The sequence below is a fragment of the Equus asinus genome, chromosome X (assembly GCF_041296235.1).
Source record: "Equus asinus isolate D_3611 breed Donkey chromosome X, EquAss-T2T_v2, whole genome shotgun sequence".
NCBI classification, from domain to species: domain Eukaryota; kingdom Metazoa; phylum Chordata; class Mammalia; order Perissodactyla; family Equidae; genus Equus; species Equus asinus.
This window is the reverse complement of record NC_091820.1, coordinates 7,466,515-7,492,275: the sequence shown is the minus strand read 5'-3', so window position 1 is coordinate 7,492,275 and position 25,761 is coordinate 7,466,515. Positions and strand designations below refer to the sequence as shown.

The 25,761-nt window shown below is 38.5% G+C and overlaps 1 protein-coding gene across 2 annotated transcripts in view; it reads left to right on the top strand.

Moving 5' to 3' along the window:
* The window catches only part of MID1 (midline 1), a 345,700-nt gene that overhangs the window by 78,504 nt on the left and 241,435 nt on the right, over positions 1-25,761 (top strand). Inside the window, exon 2 of one of the 2 annotated variants that reach the window (XM_070502346.1) lies at positions 2,036-2,114. The exons of the other annotated variant lie outside the window; for it this stretch is intronic. The gene's annotated coding sequence lies outside the window, so the exon portion shown is untranslated. The remainder of the gene's footprint in view (positions 1-2,035; positions 2,115-25,761) is intronic. 2 annotated transcript variants of the gene reach the window in all.

Here is a 25,761-nt window from a genome sequence, read left to right as displayed (position 1 = left end):
TTCCTCCTCAAACTCCCTTTACTCTGTCTTCCCACTTTCCGGCCGCCATCTTGAATGCCATGTAAGGTCCTTACTTCAGTATTAATCTTTGATGTCTATTAAAATGCAATTCTGGAAAAGGGGAGGTAAAATATAGTAATCTCATATCAATTTTTATAACTTTAAATGCCAGAGTTTCAGACTCTCACCTGAGATCAGGAATTGATAACAAATACAAGAGGGATGGAGAAAACGAAGTCATTGGGCCACAGAGAGAGGTGGAGTGAGGGAGAGCCTACAGCAGCAACATGAACCAGAAGGGGAAAAAGGACCCAAGTTGGAAGATTGAGGCCTCAATATCAAATTCATCTTATTTCAAAATGTTTCCTAGATTTGCTTATTCCTACTGATTTTTGTTACCAAGAGCTTTATAGAAACATAACATGCTTTTTTAATTCCCTTGAATATAGCTAATTTTAGCCACTTATTCCTCCAGACGTTCCACTCAATGGTAACCTTGAGTATCGTTTATTCATAAACTAATTTTCCTAGAATGAAAAGTGTCTAAATTAAATGTCACTCATTATTATTTTTCTTCTTAAATCTCCTTTCTTCTTGAGACATGATTTTATGTGATTCATTTTACAAGTTGCTTCTTTAGTAGAATGTCTCTGCACCCCAACAGTAGAATCAATCTTCTGTTTGGTCTTATCTTATGGTGTTTCTACTGAAAGCTCAGCAAATTATGAACAATTGTCTCCTTCCCCCAGTGGACAGGCTTGGAACAACTACCTTTCTCCTCTAGATTCTTAATGGCTGTAAAAAGAACAAAGATTATTTTCAAAGACTGAAACCTTTTTTTTTAACCTAGAAGGGAAAATGCATTGGAAAGAAACAAGAAAAAAAAAAGGAAAGTGTACCCTTGTTCTATGTTGTTATGACTTACCTTAATTCAAGGTTCAGCTGAGAGCCCCAGGCTACCGTCTTTGTCTGCACATAGATCCCTAGCATGTAGGACTCTTACCATCTCAAAACATTTCCAGAATTCCTGCACACTCTGATCCTCTTAGTGTTGAAATTGGTAGTTTTAGTTTATTTCCAAAGTCTATCTTTTTTTCTCTCCAAATTAGATAATAGTGTCATGAAATGCTTCATCTTCTAATATCCTCTCAGCAAAGGCCTAGCTTTAAAAGTCCAAGCTTATCTTCTGGGCTTTAGAAATTTGGAGGCATTTAAGCAAAAGTGGTGTTGACAAAGCACAGATGCTCTTGCAGGATCACAATGAACATTTTCCCTTTTTTGCACATTTCTTCCAAGCCACGTTTCATCAGTTGCTAATATGCTTGGTTTCACATCTCACTCTTGATTTCTGATAATTTTTCCTACTTCTCAAGAATGGTTAGGAAATATGGCTATAGATTGTTTTGACTAGACTTTAAGACAATTTACTTTTTGATGAGATTCTTAATTCCTTCTTTCAAAATGCCTGATGCTCTTAAAGCAAGCCCACAAAACAAAAACAGTTCACAAGCAATATCCTAGACTGATGTGCAAGTCAATACTGAAGGGAAGAGTTATAATCCATACCTTGAGATAATAATACTTCAAATAAGTGTGTGTTGGGGGGGCATTCTCCATGTGAAGAACTTCACATATATGAATTTATTTAATCCTCATAACAACTCGGTGAAGAAGATATTATTATTAAACCCATTCTACAGTTAGCAAAACTAAGGCTGAGGAAGGAAAGAAACTTGTCCACAGACATAAGTAAATGATAGGATAGGGATCTGACTCCAGGACTCAGTAATTAATCACTGTACTACACTTCTTTCCCCTTTTCATTAACCTCTGTAAATTGGGTGCAAATAAAGGCCAAAAAGGTCAGTTTACATTGTATCAATCATGTGGCACTGTGGAAGACACCTCTGGTGGAGTGAGAAAAGCATGGAACTTGAAAGTTAGAAGCCCTGATACTGGTCCCTATCTGGGCCTTCACTTCTTGAGTTACTGCTTCCTTATCTCTAAAACGCCATCAATAATTTCTACCTCATAGCAATGTTGGGAGGATCCCAGGCGAACATGTGGCCAGCCCGAAGTCTTGTGTGAAGTCTCAAGTGCCATGTAAATGTAAGGTAATATCTGTTCACGTATTGGATTTTCTCCATTTATATGTCACCCATGTGCTGTATGGCATCCCAGTTCTCAAAGATGAGAAAGAAAAAAAAAAGGTGATGGCGGTGCACTTCTAGAATCTCTTTAATTTACATGCCAAAGATACGAAAGATTTATTTTCTAGTACATAAGCATTTATATAAACATTTTCTAGACCAGTACATCTTCCTGGGTTGCAGTTCGGAGCCCTCTCTGACGGGAGGTCAATGCCCACAAGTAGGCTATGAAAGTATTCAAACACATGCACCCTATCCTCCAAGGTCTAGCCTCTCACTAATTCTTTACTGGGTTCTAAAATGCTGTGGCTATATGCTCAGAAAAGAGAGTCAACATTATTTTAGGACCAGAGAGTGGGGGGTTTATAGGCATGTACTACACTCCACATTAAATAATGCCCATTCAATTTGAATAGGTTTTCTATTTCTCCATGGTCAGAATATTCTTTGCCCCAGTTTGTTTCTAATCTTCATTTTACATTCTCACTCTTCCACTGATACATTTTCGTAATTTTATCCTTCTACTTGTAACCTCTACATTCCACTCCGCCCACTGCCACTTCACCAAGACATGCTTTAATCATTCCAAAGTCCATATAGTGCCCTGATATTCTCTGAGATTATTTGATGGTGAATATAAAATTTTAGCTTAATCACTTTTCCCCTGCCTATGTTTCCTATGCTAATTCCGTCTGAAGGCAAATAGGAGGTATTTCACAAGATGACGAGGCTTTGTGATAGAGTTTTTCGTTGGATTGGAGAGAAGTCTCTTAAGAATACAAATGGGCCCATTTTTAAAATCCATGCCAGAAAAATCACAGTTAGATGAAATCTTAGAGGTCATTTATTCTCATTTCCCACCCACCACTCCTACAGGAAGGCAATAATATAGCTCCTGTTGATCTTTTTCAAGGACAGGGAATGCATGCTACCACACACAGGAACAGGATGTTTAGTTGTGCAATTCCATCTCCTCAACTGCCCTTCCCCAATCTTATTTCCACTCCCTGGATCTTCACTCAACAATTTATCCAATCAATTGGCGCCCTTCCTAATACATACCAGGTTTTCTGCTATTTGAGGAAGAGAACACATTGCTTTTCCTCCAGACAAAATATTACTTGTATTAAAAGAGATGCTAGGGGCCGACCCCGTGGCCGAGTGGTTAAGTTCGCCTGCTCTGCTTCGGCGGCACAGGGTTTCACCGGTTCGGATCCTGGGTGTGGACATGGCACTGCTCATTAGGCCACGTTGAGGCAGCATCCCACATACCACAACTAGAAGGACCCACAACTAAAATATACAACTATGTACTTGGGGGATTTGGGGAGAAAAAGCAGAAAAAAAAAAAAGATTGGCAACAGTTGTTAGCTCAGGTGCCAATCTTTAAAAAAAAAAAAAAGAGATGCTAGAATTAAAACCAAAATAAAACAAAACAAGAAAAAAACCCTGGTGTGTAGGACAAAAGTGTAGGAAATTTTTTGCATTTAGCAGAAAATTGCTGTACTGTGAGAGTGAATCCTAAGACCCACCATTAACAAATAGATATAAAAAGGGTGGATGAGACAGTGGAATTAGTTAGTGAAAATAAGTTAGGAAAATAACTTAGGGGGATAAAATAAATACCTGAAGCTAGGGTTGCCAGATCAAATACAGGACACCCAATTCATTTTGTATTTCATACAAACAACGAATAACTTTTCAGTATTAGTATGTCCCAAATATTGCATTTGTCTCTGTCTCTGCCACTCTGTGTCTCTCTTCCCCCTTCCCACTTTACCCCCCTTTCCAGAGCATCCTATCTCTCTCTCCCTCTGTCTGCGTGGGATATACTTATCCTAAAAAAGTATTACTTCTACTAAAACATTATTCATGGTTTATCTGAAATTCAAATTGAACTGGGCATCTGTATGTGTATCTGCTAAACCTGGTAATTCTGGCTGAAATGCCCACTGACTTCCTGGAGAAAAAGGTTCCAGACAAAGAGTCCTGATACTAGAGCTATTCTCATTGCTTTTCAGGTCTGGGTCTTACTCATTCCCCAGTGCGGCCTTCCTCTGTTTACCAGCGGGGGATGGTGTGACTGGTAAAATCCATCCATGACCTTGTGAAAGGCAGTAAGAATTGCTGTGGATGGTTCTACTTTAAGGTTACAACTTCTGCTTCCCACTCCAGCCCTCCCTGGCTTCACTGTAGCATTTCCTGTTGTATGCATGCTCTTCTTCTTCTGAACCCTAATGGGAGAAGGAAAAGATAATGCCTCTTGTAACTCATCAAGACAGTGATAAGGCCGGAGCAGTGATATCAGGACTGCCTGGTGATTGGAGAGGTGACCCCAAGCTCCCTGGACTCAGCCCTCTGAAATTTGCATTTCATGAGAGAAGCAGTCCCAGGGATAGATCACAGAGGTGTCCAGCCACACAGCTGGGCCATGCCAATACTGCTCCCATCTGCTGCCCTGACTGTTGGCGTAGCTGCCAGCGCAGTCCCAATAGATATGCACAGTCTCCCCCAGCTCCTTCCTCTCTTTAGCCTCTGCCAGCCTGTCTCTCTCCGTCCCTTTCTACTTCTGCTCTCTTACATCCCCCCCTCTCATCTTGTCAGCCCATTCCCTTGGTTTTCTTCTCCAGCACTCAGTTTCCTCCCTCCACTCTGAGCCTCCCCTGCATCCTGTTACTCCTTTTATCCTCCTTTTTTTTTTGAGGAAGATTAGCCCTGAGCTAACATCTGCTGCCAATCCTTCTCTTTTTTCCTGAGGAAGACTAGCCCTGAGCTAACATCCATGCCCATCTTCCTCTACTTTATACGTGGGACACCTGCCACAGCATGGGCGGAATGTGTGAGCTTAACCGCAGCGCCGCTGGGCGGCCCCTATCCTCCTTTTGTCTTTCCCATCCTGTCCCTCTTCTTCCTTTGTCCCTTCCTCCCACTTCCTTCCTTTCTCACCCTCTTTCCCATCTGTTTCATGCACTCCTGTGGAAGTCACACTACAGAGGTGGCATTTCTGAGACTGTGGCAGGGATTTCCGGTGATATTTGTCCTTTTCGGCTCTTCCATTGGCCACAGCAACATGCCTAGGGAGGGGTTGGCCCAAATCTACACACCAAACCTGCTCAATTGGGCTGCAAGATCCATCCACAGGGCAAATTTACTGACACAATGTGCAGAGTCTCTTCCAGCGGCCTCTGAGTTCTGATGGGGCTTCGTTTATAGGGGCCCTGGCGTGAGTGCGTATTCGACGCTTTTGCTTCATTCTGCAGGAACCAGTTTTGCAAGAATTCTGAGAAAAATCCATCAAATCGCTCTTATCCTTGGAGCTTATGTTTGTTCCTAAGCATATTTTTGAAGGGATCAAAATAAGATTTTCATAAGCTCTTTTCAAGTTCTTTGTTGAGAATGAAAAGCAATATTCTAAGACTCTTTATTTCCCAAATTTGGAGGGGAAGTGCAGAAACTATTTTGAAATAAGAATGTGCATGTATATTTGTATGAGACTATATGTGTGTGTGTGTGCACGATGTAAATACAATAACGCTATACATGTGCTTCCTCAACAATATATTTTATATATGTAAACTATGTCTGAATGGCTCTCTCTACTATGCATATACACATAAAAATCCTCTAAAGCCTGTGATTGTATATAAATATCTGGTTATATAAAAAGACTGTTTAGGATGTTATCAGGAACCATGTTTAGGGAGGAAAGAATGAGGAATTTGGGGGTTTCTGATTTTATTTAAAGATACTGTGCCACTTCTTGGTTTAAGTTCAAATTAGGCTTAAGCACTTTCATAAAAGAGATATCTTAAGCAGCTCTCACAAATAAGTGTAAAAGGAAATGAGCTCCAGCTCAAAGAATCTGTTGGTAGCAAGGAAAGGAAGGCAGCCCTGGAAAAAGCAAACTCAGAATTCGGAAGTTTGACATTCTGGTCATGAGTGGACTAAGTCCACATGTCAACATGTCTCTTCTGTGTTCTGCCACATATCTAGTGGCTGAAGACAGCCTGGTGACCTTAAGAACAACACTCTGCCTCTATCATCAAACCCCAACACATGTGAACAGCCATATCTTTGGTTCTGTTTGGAGGAAGGGGTTGGAGTTAAAGTCTTAAACAAAAATCACGGCATATGAACATCACGGGCAAAATGTCTCTTTGCTCTTCCCAAAGAAAGACTCAATGACAGAGCCACTGTGAAGTGTTGCTTTGAAAACAACCCCTCCCCCCCGCCCCTCAAAAAAACCCTCTGATTTCAAACTCAATGTGAGAATAGTGATTAAAGTAAAGACAAATTTTAGAGTTAAGGTATCATAGCTAACCCTTAACAACTGATTTTAATTAATTTACAATATTTATTCCATAGTAGAGGTTAGAAAGATATTAGAAAGTAACACATCCTGACAAAGTACCTCAAAAATCATAAATAAGTATAAAGAACCATACGCAGGAATTCCTTATCTTTAAAGGCAGACTATTTTGAAGTTTGAAGAGAAAGAAATTTAAACAGAACTTCAACTTGACACTCACCAATACATAAAATTCAACAAAAATTTCCTAAGCTTGTTCATAGAGAACAGATAATAGATTCTCTTTTAGTGTATGAGAAAAGGGCATACAGCACAAACAAGAACGATAAAGACAGAGAGAAACTATGTTGTCATTGGAGGCCCCTACCTTAGTGTGTAGTGCATGTGTTTCAAAATCCCTACTATGTCTGATGGACTCTTGGTGGAAAATAGCAGGGAAGAGATCCCAAACGGAAGTGGCCTTGATTAGCAGTTGACACCTGAGCTTGCTCTGTTGAATTTCAAATAAGCAGGCAGTGACTGACAGAACACTGACAAACTGTGTTGACTACTGTAGCTTTATAGTGTGTTTTTAAATAAAGTAAGATAGGTTCTACAACTTTGTTATTCTTTTAAAGATTGTTTGGCTGTTCTAATACTGTATTTGCTTTTTCAGATTTTGTTATCAGATTTATGCCAGCTTCATAAAATGACTTGGGAAAACATTTCTTTCTCCTCTGTTTTCTGAAAGAGTTTGTGTAAAATTGGCAGTATTTCTTCCTCTTTAAATGTATGGTAACATTCACCAGTAAAACCCTCTGAGCCAGGTGTTTTCTTTGGGGGACGAATTTTCATTTCAATTCAATTTCTTTAACACATATAAGATTAATAAGATTTTCTATTTTATCTTGTGTCAGTTTTGGTAACTTGTGTTTTTCCACAGATTTGTCCCTCCCAACTAAGTTGTTGAAATCATTGGCATAAGATTGTTTATAATATTACCTTAATTCTTTGATGCCTGCACAATATGTTATATCCTTATATAGGTGATTCATGTTTTCTTTTTCCTTGATCACCGTTGCTAAGAGATTGTCAATTCTATTAATTAGTTCAAAGAATCAACATTTGGCTTTGTTAAATATCTCTTATCTGCTTTCTATTTCACTATTTACTGCTTTTATCTTTATTTTTTTCTTCTGTCTATTACTTTGGGTTTAATTTGCTCTTCTTTTTCTAGCTACCCGAGGTGTAAACTTAGATCATTGATTTTAAACCTTTCTTACTTTATAAACATTTAACTCTGCAAATCTCCCTCTAAGTAGTGTTTTAACTGCATCTCCCAAATTTTGATATATCGAGCTTTCTTCTTCATTCAGTTCAAGTTATTTTCTAATTTCCCTTGTGATTTCTCCTTTTACTTGTGGATTATTTAGCAGTGTGTTATTTACTTTTCAAATATTTGGGGCTTTTTGAAAGACCTGATTTTTTTTGTCTAGTTGTTTTATCTATTACTCAAAAGGAGGTATAAAACTCTGTAATATGAGCATGAGTTTTTCTTTTTCTTCTTTACTTTTGGCAGTTTTTCTTCATTTACTTTGGAGTTCTGTTATTAAGTACCTACACATTTATTATTGTTATGCCATCCTGATGATTTGCCCTCTTGTCATTATGAAATGTTCCTATTTGGCTCTGGTAATATTCATTGACCGTCTTATCCGACATTAATGTAGCCCTGACAGTTTTTTATGTTGAGTATTTGCATGGTATATCTTCTTCTATCTTCTTACATTTAACCTATTTGTATTTTTATACTTAAATTTCATCTCTTCTACACAGCATATAATCAGCTCTTTTCTTTTTTAACCCATCCTGACATTATCTGCCTTTTAATTGGAGCACTTGGTCCCTTTATATTTAATATAATTATTGGCATTGTTAAGATTAGGTCAACTACCTGGCTATTTGTTTTCTGTTTATCCCCTCTGTTTTAGATGCTTGCTTATGCCTTTATTGCCTTCTTTTGATGCTAACAGAATAGTTACTAATAACTACAAATATTCTTTTCCTCTCAAATATTTTCAGGATTTAAATTCAATATTTCTTCTGCGCACCTATGCACTTGAGACATCACATAAATCAAAATTATGTTAATCACATATAGATAACATGAATTTCAATATTAAAGGGCAGCCATAGTAATAGAGTAATCTTTATTCAGATTATAGCCAGATTTAAATTATCTAGATTACAATAAGATGTAATTTCTTCTTTCAAGTATCTGATCTAAGAGGTTGGTTGGTTGGAAATATTTCCAATCTCCTTAATCTGGGCATCGTATGCTTTGATTTGATGCTTTTTTCTTGTAAAGCAATCACTTTTTTAGATTAGATCTTAATTTTTATTCTTATACATTTACATCTCCTCATATTCTTCCTGCCACATATGAAGCTTGTAATTTAAATATGCAAAAATCAGGTGTCAAAGTTTGCATTCAAATCTGCACTCTACCCTCATAACAAATATGTACTAGGCTAATTGTATTACGTTTTGTTAAATGTAAAATATAAGATATTTAAAAATCTTTAGAAACATCTAGATTCTCTAAAGTGCCATTTCCAGAAATAAAAGAATTCCTACTGTACAATCTATTTTGATTATTTTAAAGAGTTCATGTCCAAGTTCTACAACATTTACAGTGAGTTATACGTTGAAATTAACAGTTTGAAATGAACAATTGAGTGATTTAGAAAAAAGTGCATTATTTTATTAATAATCACAGGTACATTTCGTAAGCTAGGTTGGGATAACATCTGAATGAGGCTTCACTATGATAGCTCCATTTTTCAAAATTAAAAAGTTAAACACTTAGTTTTTTGTTTTGTTTTGCTTTGATTTGGTTTGGTTTCTTTTTGGTCAGGAAGGTTGGCCCTGAGCTAACATCTGTTGCGAATCTTCCTCTTTTTGCTTGAGGAATATTGTTGCTGAGCTAACATCTGTGCCAATCTTCCTCTATTTTGTATGTGGGACACTGCCACAGCATAGCTTGATGAGTGGTGTGTAGGTCCATGCCCGGGATCCGAGCCCGTGAACCCTGGGCCACCAAAGTGGAGCGTGCCAACTAAACCATTGTGCCACCAGCTGGCCTCTACTTAAGTTTTAAGTGAAAAAAAAATGTTTCCATTTCAGAAGGTCATAGGATGACATATATTTGGATAGACACAATGATTGCTTTATTTTTTTTTCAGTTTATTTTCCCTTTATACTCATGACTTAAGGACGGATTAGCATTCAGTAGCCAAGGTTTAAGAATGTACTATTGATCCACCCAGGCAGATGTGGTTTTGGAATTTAATTTGGTCAGCCTCTGGGTTAGCTGGACAAAGAAAGAGGAAGGTGATAGCATGCCTAGTGCTTGTTGTTGTTGGAAACGTGACTCTTCGCTTTTGAAAGGTTCCCAGTTTGTCTGCAGGAGCAAGCCCCTATGATATAGGAGAGCAGGCAGAGAGGACAGTGAGTGAACACGGGTGACAGAAGTGTCTGTACCACTCATTCATTAGGAACTCACAAAGGGGCATAGAAATTCTGGGCTTTTGTGGGGTTTGAGAGCTTCATATCATATGTCTGTCGGGTAATTTAATTACATGGGCATGGTAGGAATGACACAGTGGTTACATTAATAAACTGAAGCATTAAAGAATAATAGCCCAGTTATTGCTGAATTATGGGAAACACGCTGCCTATTCATTCCTGGTGATATTAGAAGGGAGAAGGAGGGGGCTCCTACTTTGCACTTGCAATGCATAAAGAAACAGTTTCTTGCCTCTCCAGACAAACCTGGTACAGTGGAAGGTCCAAAGTCACACCCAATAGCATAAATCTTGCTTTGTTTAAGATGTTTAAAATATCATAAGCTAAGTCTGTTTTTATGGTGCTAAATAAAATTGACTTGAGCCAGACATAGTAATGAGCATGTGCTGCACAAACATCTCCAGATAGCCTTTCCAACAGATCTCAGTCCTGATAATTCCCATTCGTTGTCCTGGGCCTCTTGTTAGTAGAATCCATTTTATACGATCATAGGCTACTAGGTTGGTGGCTTAAAAGAATTAGCCTATTATTTAATAGAAACTAACGTAATTTTTCATCTTCACTCATCCCTTCTGGCAGACTGGAAGAAAATACCTTTTTCCCTCCTGTAGGAACAAGGGAAAAAGGAACACACATTTTATTTTATATCATTTTTCAAGAAACGTTTATTGCACTGTGCCAACACTGTTCCAAGAACTGTGATGTGGAAGTAGGGATAAGAGATGAATAAGATGTGGTCCTTGATTTCAGATTCCAATAGAGGAATTCATAGCTTAGCAGCTGGTCACTTACTCTCATTTAACCCTTGAAGATTTCTCTGCATGACTCTCATAGTCATCATCTTGTGGCCTGAGTTGCTTCTTGGGTTAAAAAAAATATGCTGAGGATTTTTAAAAATCCATTCCAATCTAAAATTCTTTGAGCCTATAAATTCTGAAAAATTTATTTTGAGGAGAAAAAGAACATTTCACTTGCACAGAGACCAATTACAATATACAAAGAATGGCCCAAAGAATCACTGTTCAATAATACTAATTATAGGGGACCGGCCCTGTGGCCAAGTGGTTATGTTCTCACGCTCCACTTTGGCAGCCGAGAGTTTCACTGGTTCAGATCCTGGGTGCAGACCTAGCACCGCTCATCAAGCCATGCTGAGGTGGCGTCCTACACAGCAGAACTAGAGGGACCTACAACTAGAATATACAACTATGCACTTGGGGGCTTTGGGGAGAAGGGAAAAAAAAGAAGATTGGGAACAGATGTTAGCTCAGGTGCCAATCTTTAAAAAAAAAAATAATAGCAAATAATACAAATTATATTTTGTGCTTTGGGGTTTTAGGAAAATCTTTGGGAATTCAAATTTGAACAAGTCAAATAATATAATTTGAGGGAGCAGATGGCTTATTTTCTTCAACTAAACTAGAGTGGTCTGATTTCATGGACGAAATACAAATTTGAAGCGTCCCTGGTCACAGATTAGCAAGCAGCCCATTTCCCACGGGAGGCAGACATTGTTTACTCTCATAGACGTCACTTCCGGGGGCCGGCCCTGTGGCGGAGTGGTTAAGTTTGTGTGCTCCGCTTCGCGGCCCAGGGTTTTGCCAGTTGGGATCCCGGGTGCGGACATGGCCCCACTCATCAGGCTGTGCTGAGGCGGCATCCCACAGAGCACAACCAGAGGCACTCACAGCTAGAGTATACAACTATGTACTGGGGGCTTTGGGGAGAAGAAAAAAAAAGTCACTTCCGCAATGATTCCTTAGATGGGTGGCTCTCAAGTTGAGCATGCAACAGAATCACATGGAAGGCTTGGTAAATCACAGATGCTGAGACCCAAACTCAGAGTTCTGATTCAGTAGGACTGAGTTGGAGTCTGAGAATCTGCATTTCTATCAATCTATGCCTCCCCTATGCTGCTGCTGCTGGCGGGAGGGACCACACTTTGAGAACCAACTTTAGACAGAATGATGATGCTCTCAAGTCTTAAAAGAAGTTGCAAAATCCCCTCTACTTTAACAGAATTAAGACATATTTTCATTTAATTTAAATCTACACAGGGCTCTGATGAGTTCTTCATAATTCAAAAAGCAGAGTTTAAATTAGTAACAATGTAAAAGAAACAGCATGAATCTTCATTCTGCCACATAACAGAGATGTTGCATGAAGATCTGATTGCACACTTAGTTCTTTGCTTAAGCTCTTCTGAGCATTCCGTTGGGATCAAGAAGGTAGTCTTGTAACATTTGCTAATTGTATCCCTTTCCAGTCCTCCTTTGTCATGTGCTACAAGCACAGAAGGGGAATCCAACTGTTACCCACTGGTTCCTGTGTAATCACAAGCTTCAGAAAGACTTTAGTCAGCAGTTCCTGGCTCCCTGGCCCACACTAACCACAGTTTGGCCACCAAAATTGTGAGTCAGCCAGTTGCCAGAATGCTGAAGTGTAGTGGTTATAAGGACCAGAACGCTCAAGTTGGAAACATGTGGTGCTGCCACAGTGCTTAAACGGGAACTGAGGGCAAAGGTGCACTCTGCCGTTCTTGGACTTGGTTGTGTTACGCCACCCCTTTGTCCAGCCAACTGGGGCTTACACAGTTCGATGTTTCTCTCATAAATGCTGCCGGACGGTGGTTTCATTCAACCAGGCTTGCCTGTTGAGTTTAGTCAAATGTATCTTTATTATTCTGTTCTTTTCTCAGAGAAACATTAAACTAAACTTTATATTGCAGACTGAACACCTAAAATCCCCAACCCTCCGTCTTAACCTGGTCATAAAAGCTGTAGTGTTAGAAATGCCTCATTTTCTGTTTTGATTTTGTCACAAGGTACATGTAAATAATTTGATTTAAATGTTTACTATTTTTCCCTCATGAGGAATTAGATTGGTAGCTTCTTAAAATAATGAGAGATTTGTATTAATTATATGGGGCATGCCAAAATTATCAATTTATAAGAAATGACAAATGCTGCTTGGTTGATATCCAGAGAGCATCTGCTTGCGGGTTCTGATTTAAATATCTAGTGAGAAATCAAGTTTAGATAAGACAAGGATAAAAGAAAAATCTCAGAACATATAATGTATCATATACTATGCTTACATAGCTTTATCCACAATCAGAGGCTTAAAAACACATACTGGGTTTTTAAAAAATTTCTATCTTGTTCCATTAAGACTTAGTCCTTAAGACTAAGTTCTAGAAATATAGAACTTATTAACAGTATCTATGAGATAGTGCAGGAAAGTACTCTGCAAAGTTCGTTGGCTGTATTACTTCTTTTGTGCAATATGTTCTTCTTTTTCTAAGGATATTGACCCTAAGCATGGTATGTAGTGATGTCCATTAATGTACAAAGATTTTTAAAAGTCACTATTATTTTAATATTGAATACTTAACATGGCTAATATATCCTAAAAATAACTTTTAATTGGTTACATGCAGCTTCATCCCTGTTGAGTAGAATACATTTATAATTTACATCATTCTCTTTGCTTTCCTCAAAACCAAACGTCTCTTCAGCAGAGTGTTCGATGGGAAGGCATTTGTGGAATTTGAGAGATGCAATCTGGGCCTCTGTGAACAGCAAATTATAGCTTTGGTGCCTGATTTTATTCATTGAGCTACTCTAGGGCTGTGTCCTGAAATGGACACAGTTGGATTTCTAGATAAGGGTTTGGCACCCTCAATGTCACAGTGACATCATCCCTGGGAGGGAAAAGAGTGCTGCTTTTTTTATAGGAAGATGATATGACTGGCCCACGTTTCGGGCAAGTGTGCCCTGAATCGCTTACACAATGCTGCAGATTTTGAGCCCACAGCCATTGTCTCGTGAGTGTCAGGCTATAACCTAAGGGAGCAACCTCCTTAGACAATGAAGCCCCTCACTGGTTTCGTCTGATATCTCCAACAAAGCTTGCTGAGAGGCACACCAAGTGAACCCGTCCCCTGATTTTAAAAAATTAAAACTATTTTCTCTATGGGAGACCACACTTTATAAGTCAAAGAGCATTGGAGTCCTATGATTAAAACTCCAAAGTCAACTAAGGTAACTAAGAAAAACAGTAAAACCACAAAGTGGACCAGATGTCAAAAAGGAAAAGCTCCTCTATTTATTTTCTTTGTTTTTCTATTTTCCTGCAGAGAATTAAATACTAAAGAATCTATTTGAAAGTCCCAGCTCAAATGACACCCCATTCATGAGGCATTTTGGGTTTTCCCAGCTGGAAATGATCTTGCCATCCTCCTCTAAACTACAGAGCGCCCAGGCCTCTTGTATTGAATTATTTTATTCGGCTGCATGTTCTCATTGCCTTTGTACGTGTCTTATCTCCTTTCTTAGAATATAAGCTCCTTCAACATGAGCATCATACTTTAGACATCACTGTGTTCCCTAGAAAGGCTGGCATCTTACTCTGACAGTGCTCAGAACTACATGCTGAATAAGCGTATGTACAGGATAGGCTCCATAATTGACAGAGCCCAGTGCAAAATGAAAATGTGAGCCCCTTTGTTTAAAAATTATTAAGAATTTCAAGTTGGTGACAGCAAAGCAGTAAACCAAGCTCAAGGCCCTTCAAAGCATGGGGCCCTGTGTAACTACACAGGTTGCACACCCATGAAGCTGGCCTCACAGGCGTATCAATGAATCCATCAGTCATTCACTTAACCAACCAAAGCCATGGTTTTTGGTTGTCTAGTCGTGGCTTACATTGTAAAGCAAACAACAACAAGAAAAAAAAGCCCAAGTTTTTTGATTCCTCTAAGCAATTTATTCTATCTCTTTTATTCATCACTTTTATTTAAACAGATGTTTTCTTAATATCTCATAGGTTAGCAGACACCGTTGAGGATAGTCCATCTAACAGTATGCTTTTTGCCAAAAGCTCAGTCAGCGTGCAATGCATTTTGACAGTCTCATTTTGCTGCTCCTCAGTTATTTTTAGCTATTTTAAGTTATAGATAGTTTACATATTTCAACTGTGGATCCAGAACTGGTAAATGAGCTAAAGAAACTACACCTTTAATGAAATACCACTGTTTTCCCAAACTTTCTCAAATGACTTTTTCAAGATCAATTTTTGGCCTTTCTCTGTATTTCTAAGAAGGCTGCCAATGCCAATGTGATATATGTTTTTTGTGACAAATTCCTTTTATGAGTTTTAGCAGGGGAATCACAGCGGGTTTAACGGGGCTAGCCCTCACGGCATCCTTCGTTCTTGAGTGAGGCTTGTTTACGCAAGTCTGCAAGAGGGGAGCTCTACGAAAGGAAAATGGAAGAGCAAAGCCTGCCCTGGAAAAATCCAGCCGCTAGAAATGTGGTCTTGTCCAGATAGTGAGAAAATAATTGTCTCCAGGTTTGATGAAGGGTTTATAGCGCTAACATTTTAGGATGAAATACAGCTGGTTTCAAATTCCACTGTCAACTCAGAATCAAGCTAATTTCATGTGGTTTGGGGTTTTGCAACTACTTCTTTGCAGAGTACTTCTCAGGACTTTTTGTTTCAGAAACACCCTTTAGCCAAAAAAAAAAGAAAAGAAAAGAAAAGAAAAGAAAAATTACTTCAGCCCCAGTAAAAAAACTTACTGGGCAGCATTACTGATTCTTCCCAGCAGAGGGCACCATTACACCTCCATTCTCTCTTGATGTCCCCATAACTTAAGCAAACCCTTCAAAGAGAGTCTTTAGATCCTCAACCTAGACACAATCTTTCTGATAAGAGATGCGAGATTGGGAGTGGGGAGACTAGCAAGAAAAAAGACAGTTATAATTTCCAGAAGCAGCAGCTTCTGCAGTTCTAACGGGGCTCTCAGTGTCAGGTTGCTAACGGGGTTTCTCCTTGGAAAAACTTAACTCGAAGACGATTTGAGCTGGGTTTCTGACTGCCGAGCCTCCCTTTGTTCCTCTCTATTTTCTGAGCTAGATCTCCAGTAATCTCAGAAATTCCTTTACTGCTTAAATAAATAATAAAAACTAGCCGGATAAGATAAACTTCAGTTTTCCTCCTGAGTGCTGCTATTCATTAACCCCGCGAGAGAAAACTGCAGGATGTTTCTCAAGCAGGGAAGGTATTTCTGCTTTCATGGCTGGTTTTGTGGGAAAGAACAATTGACTAATTCCTGTTTGTCTTAGATTTTTGTTTTCCCCTGTTGGAATGGTCATTTGTGTCCTCGGGGACTATTTAAAGATTTATCATCTCCAGTTGATTAATAGTAAATAAGTGGTCAGCATTACTAAATATCCAGATCATATGATACATACTTCAAGGGCTTTTGAGACTCCACATTCACATTTGCTTATATAATTTGCTATGTATTTATAATAGCAACATGTACTTCAGTGGGATAAGCCAGTGGGGTGGATCCTTTTACATGGCAAAAGAAAATGCTAGAACTAGAAGGAACATTCAAGAAATTTATGTCCCCTTTCTCCCAACTCTGGACAAGAAGCGTCATCTATGATGTGATTTTTATGTAGCCACATGCTTACTTTTAAAATTATGCTTGGCATAGGATAACATCAAAATGTTTTTCCTAACCATATATTTACTCAGAAGTATAAGGAGATGGCTAAGACTGTGTGGGTGGCAATTGGAAAATATTTCTATGCATAATCCACAAAATAGCAAGCCTAAGCCATACAGAAGAAAGTATTCTGTTTTGAGTGCAAAACTATTGATTTGGCCTTAATTTTCAGAAAGATATGTTTTTAGATTTAATCTCCTTTGCCCAAGAAAGCAATTCTTGGTTTTTGCTAGCATCATTTGTTAAGGAAGTTTTTTGCCCCCGCAATCCTTATATTCCAAGTTGAACTTGAGGTGAAGGGAAATTTGATCCTGTCTTTTGGGCACCGAATGATCATGGAAAATGTTGATTGACTGATTGATGTTGCTGAAATATTAGCAAAGAGTGCTATATCTTTAGATCGGATAAGCTGGAAACTCACAAATTTATACTTTATATGAATTTGTCTCTGAGTTTGAAACATGCAAACCTTTTACATCTGATATTACTCAGCCCTGTGGATACAGTATTGGATTAATTACTCTTTAATTCACACTGTAGAAAGCTGTCCTTTAGTTCTGATTACAGAGAAGTCTATCTATTCACATGCATACGTATATATGGAAAATAGCCTATTGAACATGAGAAAACCTCTTAACACCTAACTTCATTTTTGAGAGAAGACCGACTTTCTAATGCATGCCACTTATTTCTTTAAAAATTGTACTACGTACAGTATACAAAAGAAAATATTATGTCTTGATTAGAATGAAATTAGAATACTTTTTTGATGCTGTCATATTTTAATGATAGAATTTTATTTTATTTCAACAAAGCTTGGCATTCTACATATTATCACTAATTGCTTTATAGTTTTTTTTTCACTTTGTCTCATGATATTGTTCCCTTATGTTAACATCTTGGCAGGCTCCTTGGATATAAAATCCTTTCAAGCCCTACCAGACAAGGCTTCATTTTCATTCTCTTTTCATTATGTTTGAAGTATTATAAATGAGGCTATTGGCATGTTACATGTGATTTACTTTTATCCATGGCTGTCTGGAAGCATGAGCTACAGTTAAATAAGCAACGCCACTACAATTGAAACATGAACCATGTTAGAATGTTCCAGATTCGATTAACAAAAATAGATTTCTCAAGAATATTAAAGAGGTGCTAGTTCTACACAAGATCAGCAGCTGTCAAATATGAATCTGTGGCACTTCTTTTAGAAGAGGAATTCTTGATTTGGGCACAAAGGCCCTGCGGGCTGTAGGAATTTCTGGGCTCAGTGGCCACATCACTTAGTGGAATTCAAGGTCTTCCACGCCCTCTCCCACTCAACTTCAACCTGGGCTTCGCTTTAAGCTGTGCTCCAGGAAAGCATGCTTCTTCCCTGGGCCTGGGCCGCTGCCATGCTAATGAATGTTTCTGATTGTTTGGGTGCCCAAGGACTGGCACAAATGGAAGCTTTCCCCTCACCCTTTAATTGTATTTTCATTTTCGTTTAAAAGTAGTCTTTTCAAAATGCAAAAAGAAAGCATCTTGCTATCGAGTCTGTAAGAAGAAATACCGCCAGAGCATAAAATTCCCAGTGTTCTACGTACAGTGGTGCCTCTGGGAAGAATAGATGATTAAACCAGGGCAGAGCTATATTAGTAACTGGAAACAGGGTGTTTTTCTTCCCTCTGTGTTCTGCATCCCATTGTCACAGGGCACAAAAATGCCAACATGACTGATGACATTTTTTCAAAGCTTGAATTGAGGTGAATGCAGAGGCGATAGGGAGAATTAACTATTACCCTCTTTATCATGAAACGACTGAACGTGCCCAGGAAACTTCATCAAGAGAGCGTGACCCATCATCCCCTGGCCTGAAATTACTAAACGGCAACACGTAAATGCTAAAGACCTTGGGCCATCTCAACTAGTGAGCTTTAAGTCCGCATATCCATGAGTTCATAGGCTGCACTGGAAATGAGATTCTAAGTGAAAATCTCAACCCAGATTTTATATTTCAATTTAAGTTGTAGAGGTTAAGGGAACATCTTGATTTGTTCTTGGGTAGCACAAATCTAGAACTTCCTTAAGAAATTCTCTGTTTCTCTGTCCCTCTATCCTCAACCTTTTTTTTTTTTTTTTTTTAGCTAAAATGATGGTTTTGAACTTGGGCATGTTGTCAGCAACCCCTGGAAGACTTGGTAAAGCAAAGTGAGCCCACCATCAGTTTCAGCTTCAGTAGGTCTGGGGTGGGGCCTCAGAATGTGCATTTCTCACAAGTTCCCAGGTGATGCTGATGTTGCTCATCCAAGGACTACCACTTTGAGAACCACTGAGCTACAGTCTCATCATATAACAGCTTCTTGTTCTTTGGAGGCCTTGCAAAAGATTTTGACTGATCTGAAGGAATTACTTCCAGTAGAAATCCTCCTTAACCCCTCACCTGATAATTAGAATGAGTTTACAAAGGAAAGCAGCCAAACCTTACATGATTTTTTTCTAGAACCCAAAGATATATCCAGAGGTTCCTTGAAGAGAAAAGGCACATTTCTCATTGATCCTCTTCACAGTTTTTTTTCTTCAACTACTATACTTCAGAACTCAAATGTTACTGAAGCGCTGCCCCTCCATAGAAATTTCCTGATATGAAAATGAAGACTTCTACCTATAACCTAGGCTAGAGTTGAATCTCGTTAAGCTCGCGTGTTGTCACAGCTGATAATGCTTGAAATAATTATTCAAATGTCAACTCTGAATCAAATGAACTGAATTTGAAGTATGTTAAATCAGAGTTTCTCAACCTTGCCACTATTGACGTTTAGAGCCAGTAATTCTTTGGTGTGAGAGGTTGTCCTAAGAGTTGTAGGATGCTTAGCAGCATCCCTGATCTCTACTCATTAGATGCCAGTAGACCTCTACCACAGATGTGACAACCGAAAATGTTCCAGGCATTGTCAAATGTCCCCTGCAGGGCAGAATCACCCCTGGCCAAGAACCACTACATTAAGTCATTCACAAGGTCACTGAAATGTAGAAAAGAATTACAAGGTACATTCATAAGAACATGCCACCATAACTCACTCAAACCTCACTTTCAACATTTGGCCAGTGCAAACCTTCATACACTGTCTATTGCATCCCTGACCCTTTGCCTCATCAACTCAATGATCCTAACACTTGCTCCTTCTCTTTCTGTCCAAGGGGGAAATACCTGAAAAGAGAAGATAACCACAATTTAAATACAGTGTAATTTTACTTTGGACCACTTGAAAGAGGCATGGGCAGAATTCCTAAGCTCCTAATATTGTATATGCAATCAATATGGCTGGGAGTGTTTCAATCATGTTTCACATCATGTACACCTCGATGTGTTTTATTAATTTATAATTATTGAAGTGGTTTGTTTGACTTGAGTAGTCACTGTAAAAGCCCAAACATTACAGGGGCTTGAAAGAGGCCTACTAATGCTTTGAAACTTGTCAGACCATTCTGGGCCTAGAGTGAGCTCTGAAGTTCCTCTCAGTAACTTAAAAGTTGTTTGAGGGCTTTCTACTTACAACAATACAGAAAACTCTAATTAATTGACTCACATTTCTTGACAGCGAGACTGTTGTTCATCCTGGCTTCTTAGAGCATCGTGAAAATAGCACATTAATATAACAGAGAATTTGATGTCAGGGAGGTAGGGCACTGAAAGACCTCTGAATAACCCATGCACTCTTGTCTCTCCACTGCTTTGGACCTGGGTCTGAGGAGTGGGGATGTGGGGAGGAGGCACCATAGTACCATCATTGAGGAGGAGAAAAGAGGAAAAGCTACTTAATGAGTTCAGCAGTCAGCCTGAAGATGGGACATGGCTGGTTTCTATCACCCACAGTTATGGTGACAATATTTCCAGAGCAAAATCAAGGAGTGTGGTCTGACACAAGAATTTGTGTTACTTCCAGATGTGAAAAGCATCTGGGAAAGAGAGATTGGAAGTCAACATGTTGGAATTTTCCATGATATTTACATGGGTTACATGAGAGGGCAAAAGAAGAGAACATACAAAATCGTTACTCTCCCACACATGCTGGCTAATGTAGTCGGAGACTTTGTGTCCTATGCCTGAACGTGGTAGGTGATCGATCAGTGTTTGTCAGAAGGAGGAATAGAAGGAAGGAGAGAAGGAAAGAAGGAAGGAAGTTGGAAAATATGCCCTGTTCTCCTCGAAAGAAGGGATTGGCCTGGCTGGAAACTCTTAAGACAAACTAATAACTCTCATATGGTTGATAGGATTCGAGATAAATACAAGTTTTAAGGAAAATACTTCATCATCTGTATTAAAACCTCCATAAAAAAATATATCCTATTACCAATCAATCCTACTTCTAGGAATTTATCCTAAGGAAGTAATTAGACGAATCTGCTAACATGAATATAAAATGATGTTGATAACAACAATCTGTATTAGAGCCGAAAGATTGTAAACAATCTAAAGGACCAACAAAAATGGATTGGCTGAAATAATGTGTGGTAGATACACATCCATACGATGGAATATTATATAGCAGTTAAAAATGATGCTGATAATATTAAAAGGGAAGATTATAGAGCAGTATATGTAGAATAATCCCACTTAAGTGATATTATATTATATTATATTATATTTACATGGGAAAAACTCTGTAAGCTTACACAATAGATTGCTACCAGTGGTTGACTTTGGAAGGTGGGCTAGCTCATAAGTTGTTTTGATTTACTTCTCTGGATTTTCTAATAGTTCAACAATGACCATGAATTACTTGAGTAATTTTAAAAGAAGAGAAAGTATTTAAAAAATAATTCAGTGTGTGTCTACCTTATCCGTTTATCCTGATCACTAACTTGTTAACTGGCTGATATAGTAACTGCCTTTTCTCAAGAGTTATTCTAAGGGACACATGCATTTGTTAGATATGTCATTTCACTATACACAAGGTTTGATTGCAAAGACATAATTGTTGCCTAATAACTAATATACTTATTAATTTATGTAACAATGAAAACAATACAATATAATCTCATCACTCTAGAAAGTGGAAAAAGCTGGCTGCTTCTTATTTTAGTGTAACTTCTGGGCATAATAAAGTCAGTGGACACATAAAATTGGTCACTCATTTCTATAAAGAGAGAAATAATGGATGGCTGCACTCTTCTAAAGTACAGAGCAGAAAATACTAGCTCTGATAGCTTCCTAAACCCTTTACTGGCATATGGCTTTGGCTGCCTCCCGACCACCCCATCAATGAACCCCACCTGAATTTCCTACCCTAGGAATTCTCTCATTGCCAGCAATGATGTTCCACACCTGTAATAACAATTGACCATGAATGTTGGACCGCCAGGTAGCTTCTTTCCCCCGAGGACTCCAGACACATAATCTTCCCCAATGGTTAGACCCATAAATTTGGGGCAGTTAAATTCAGTTGTCTCATTTAGAAGTGAATAATCGCTTTTGAAAAAAAAAAAAAAAGGAAGAATCTGCTGTCTTCCTCTCTCCCCACATCCCCCACATGACACACTCCCTTCTCCAGCCTTCTCCAGACTGTCTGACTTTTTCGCTTCCTTTCCTGAAGTTTGTCTCTTGAATCGAAGCATCACTGCAGGTAGAGATGAGTATACTAAGGTAGAACAAAATAAGAACGTCTTACCTGGCTCTTATAACCTGTCACAAGAAAAGCACAGCTTCCAAAATGTCATGCCATCCGAAAATGTACAGAGTTCAGAAGAAAGGACCCAGTGGTAGTTAATAAATAGCATGTGAATTCTGTGCTATGTAAGTGAATCCACTTGTATAAATTTGGACTCGAGTTTAAATTTCAGTGGGTGACAACTATGATGGTGGTCAGAATTTGCTAACTGCCTCTGGCTGCCTTCACTCAAATAATTTTCCTCCACTTTCAGAAACTTGTCAAGTCACCAAATTCTTTCTTAGACAAATGAGCCAGAAAGGGCAAAACTTGCCTAACCCGCCTGAAGCCTGCTGTTCTGTCTCTCCCAGATATTAAAAGACTCAGAACTCTGTGATATCAACCATGCAGCTCATTGCACACATCCACTTCCAATAGTGGAAAAGGAAAGATACCATCACCCCACTTCTTTTTCTTTTGTGAAACCACTGACTGATCTAGCTTTTCGATTATTGCTATTGCAGCAAATTGGCACAATCACTTAATTGTTGGACATGTCAGTTTTCAGGTTAAGCGCTTCTTGAGTACTCACATCTAAGAGTGCTGGAGGTCAGAATATTGGAGATTTTTAATTACCTCAGAATAATATCCTTTGAATTAGTTTACTCCACGAAATGTTTCCATATCTAATGAATTGCAGGGTTTCTCAGCAGGACACATCTTACTTTATACAACGGCTATGTTTCTAGAAAGCTAAACCTGAAGGTTGGGCCCTAAGAAACTGCCATTTTTGCCAGGCAAAATGGTCAGATATCAATTTTATATTTTTCAACTTAAATACGTGAAAATAATTTTTAGAAACCAAAATGTTTTCATTGGCTCCAGGGAAAAGTCACTAGTTAGATACATTTTATAGTGAATGTCAGGGTAAAGTGTTGAATCCGTTTGTAAATTTAATAATGACAAATACATTTATCTATCTGGTTCCATGTTCTATTTGCTTAAAGCAGGGCATACCAATTGTCTGAGCAATAGCTGAATGGAGAAAAGGAAAGCCAGTGTTGGCCCTCTGTTTAGAGTGAGGCTTGCAGGTTCTCACTCCTAAAACACCCTCAGGGTCCCTTTGGAAAAGTCAATCCCTTTAGTTGTTCTTTCTTCTTATTTCTCCCAGGAATTTCTGCTTTCTAATAGAGTCATGAGGCCTAAGGAGAAATTAACCAATGTGTAGTTTAACTCAGAGACCCTAGACTTCCCTTCATTTTCCTTTTTCTTTCTGACATTCTAACCATCCTCCTCTGCTCCAAACTTCCATCAAGCTTGGAAGGAACTCATTTGTATCCTGAATTATGCAGAATGCGCCCTGACTACTTAAGAGTAGGAATTCTTTTGTTGCCATTCAATTAATTCTTTTTTTACCTAACTGGTTTAAAAAATGAATTATTTATACATGTTAGCCCACATTTCACTCCCCTAAAATAAAATTAGTTTTACAGAATATACATTTTAAGTAACTAATAAATGTTAATATTTTGGCATGCAATGCTCATTCACTTTTATGATTTGAATAAATACTAAAAAAACAGAACCTAAGATATTCGTCTATATCAATAAAATGACCAGATAATTTCTATTAACCATTTTCCTATGTGATTTATGATTCTATCTCTTTATTCAATAGTAAGGTCTTGACATTGAAAGATTCATTCACATAGCTCTAGCAACATGGCGCATTTATTTAAACCACACTTGACTAGTGGTATATAAATAATCTCCCTGAAACCATGTTGATTTCCCAAAGGGAATATTAAATGTTAAATAACTTCACAGATTGGAAGCAGTCCTGTCTCTGCCTTCCTTTTTGATATAATCAAAAATGATGACATTGTAGCTAGCTTATTTTTAATAATTCACACATTGAGAGCAAAAGAAAATATTACTCCATCACTGGGGGACATGAACTTGTACTGCCCAGCAAATTTGCCTTTCCTTAATGAATGATAACGGATTGACCACATCAGAATGTCTGCCAGGGATTAAGAATGTGTCTATTCATAATGGGGCTATAAATTAGCATAGTGTATTATTCTCCAGATATCAGATACAAATATAACACAAAGTCTTTGGGAAGAATGTAGCTTACACATCTTTCATTAGTCCTCACAGAATCTTTATAAAGTATATAATATCCTGATTTTGTAAACCAGAAAATTAAACAGTGTATGGCTCTTGGGCAATGAAAATGATTTTGACCATACTGGCAAAGTATGCCTATCTGTTCACCAAACAATTCTCCTTTTCCCTCCTGGACACGTAGCTAGACTCCATTTCCTAGCCTCCGTTGTAGTTAGTGGTAGTCATGTTAACTGAGTTCTTACTGATAGAATATGAGAATTCTAGTCATGGTCTGTAAAAGCTTCCATTGCAATCCACACACTCTCTCTTCCTCCTTTCAGTGGTTAAAGCAAGACCTTCAAATACCTAAAAGAAAGCAGAACCATAAGGTTGTCGAAGCCTGGGTCCCTGAGTCTCAGTGTAGAGGGGAATATCTCAAAAGACCTGAAAAAAACAGGATCATCCATGTGGGACTGTTGTATAATTTTTGGATTGCAACAGTTAACCTACCAGAACTAATACCACCAGCAACCTGAAAATACTGGGATAAACCTAGAAACGTTGAACCTGGCAACCCTTGATTCTAGCCTCCCCAAATTTAATGCTTTTCTCACCTGCCCAACTGTATAACTATAATTAGCCCCAACTACTGTATGAGTCACTATGTCTTTATATCCCTTCCAATTTTTTTTGAAAACATAGTAATTTATTGTACTACCATAGTAAATTATGGTAGTCATTTATGGGATCTGTTTCAGATAATTTGACTTTAAAACATATTCTTATAGAGCAAATTTGATTGACTTCCTTTTCCAAACTAGTTCCACCAAGAAAACTTCCAATAGAATAATGTGAAACCTTTTTGTGAGGTCGTAGTTACATGTCAGGCTCTACGTTATGACAGATGACTGGGGTATTTTTGCTTTTTAAAGAGAAATTGTGAATCTTAGAAGAGCCCCAGACTGAGAAGGAGATCCTTAATTCCTTCAGCAGGGACTCTTAATATTGTCTTCACAAGAGCATTTTCCTCCCCAGAAGACATGGCAATGTCTGCAGACATTTTTGATTTTCACAACCCAGCAAGGGGGAACAGGGTAGGGTTGCTCCTGGCATCTAGTGGGTGGAGGCCAGGGATGCTAACCAACATCCTACAATGCACAGGATAGTCCTCCTTGGCAAAGAATTCTCCCACTCCAAATGCCAACAGCACCAAAGCTGAGAAACCTCTGGGTTAGGTTGTGAACTTCATGAGGGTAAGGACCACGTCTATTGTGCTCATCATCGCATCTTCAGCAATTTGTAAAGTGCCTGAAACATAGTGAGTACTCAGTAATATTTGCCTAGTGAATAAACGGACCGAGTCCCTCCCAATTAGCAGATCAGCTGCTGGGGCCATACTTGGGCAGTGGGTAAAGCAGGATTTGGAGTTAGAATCTTAGCTCTACTGCTCAGTAGGAATGTGTTCTTGAGCAA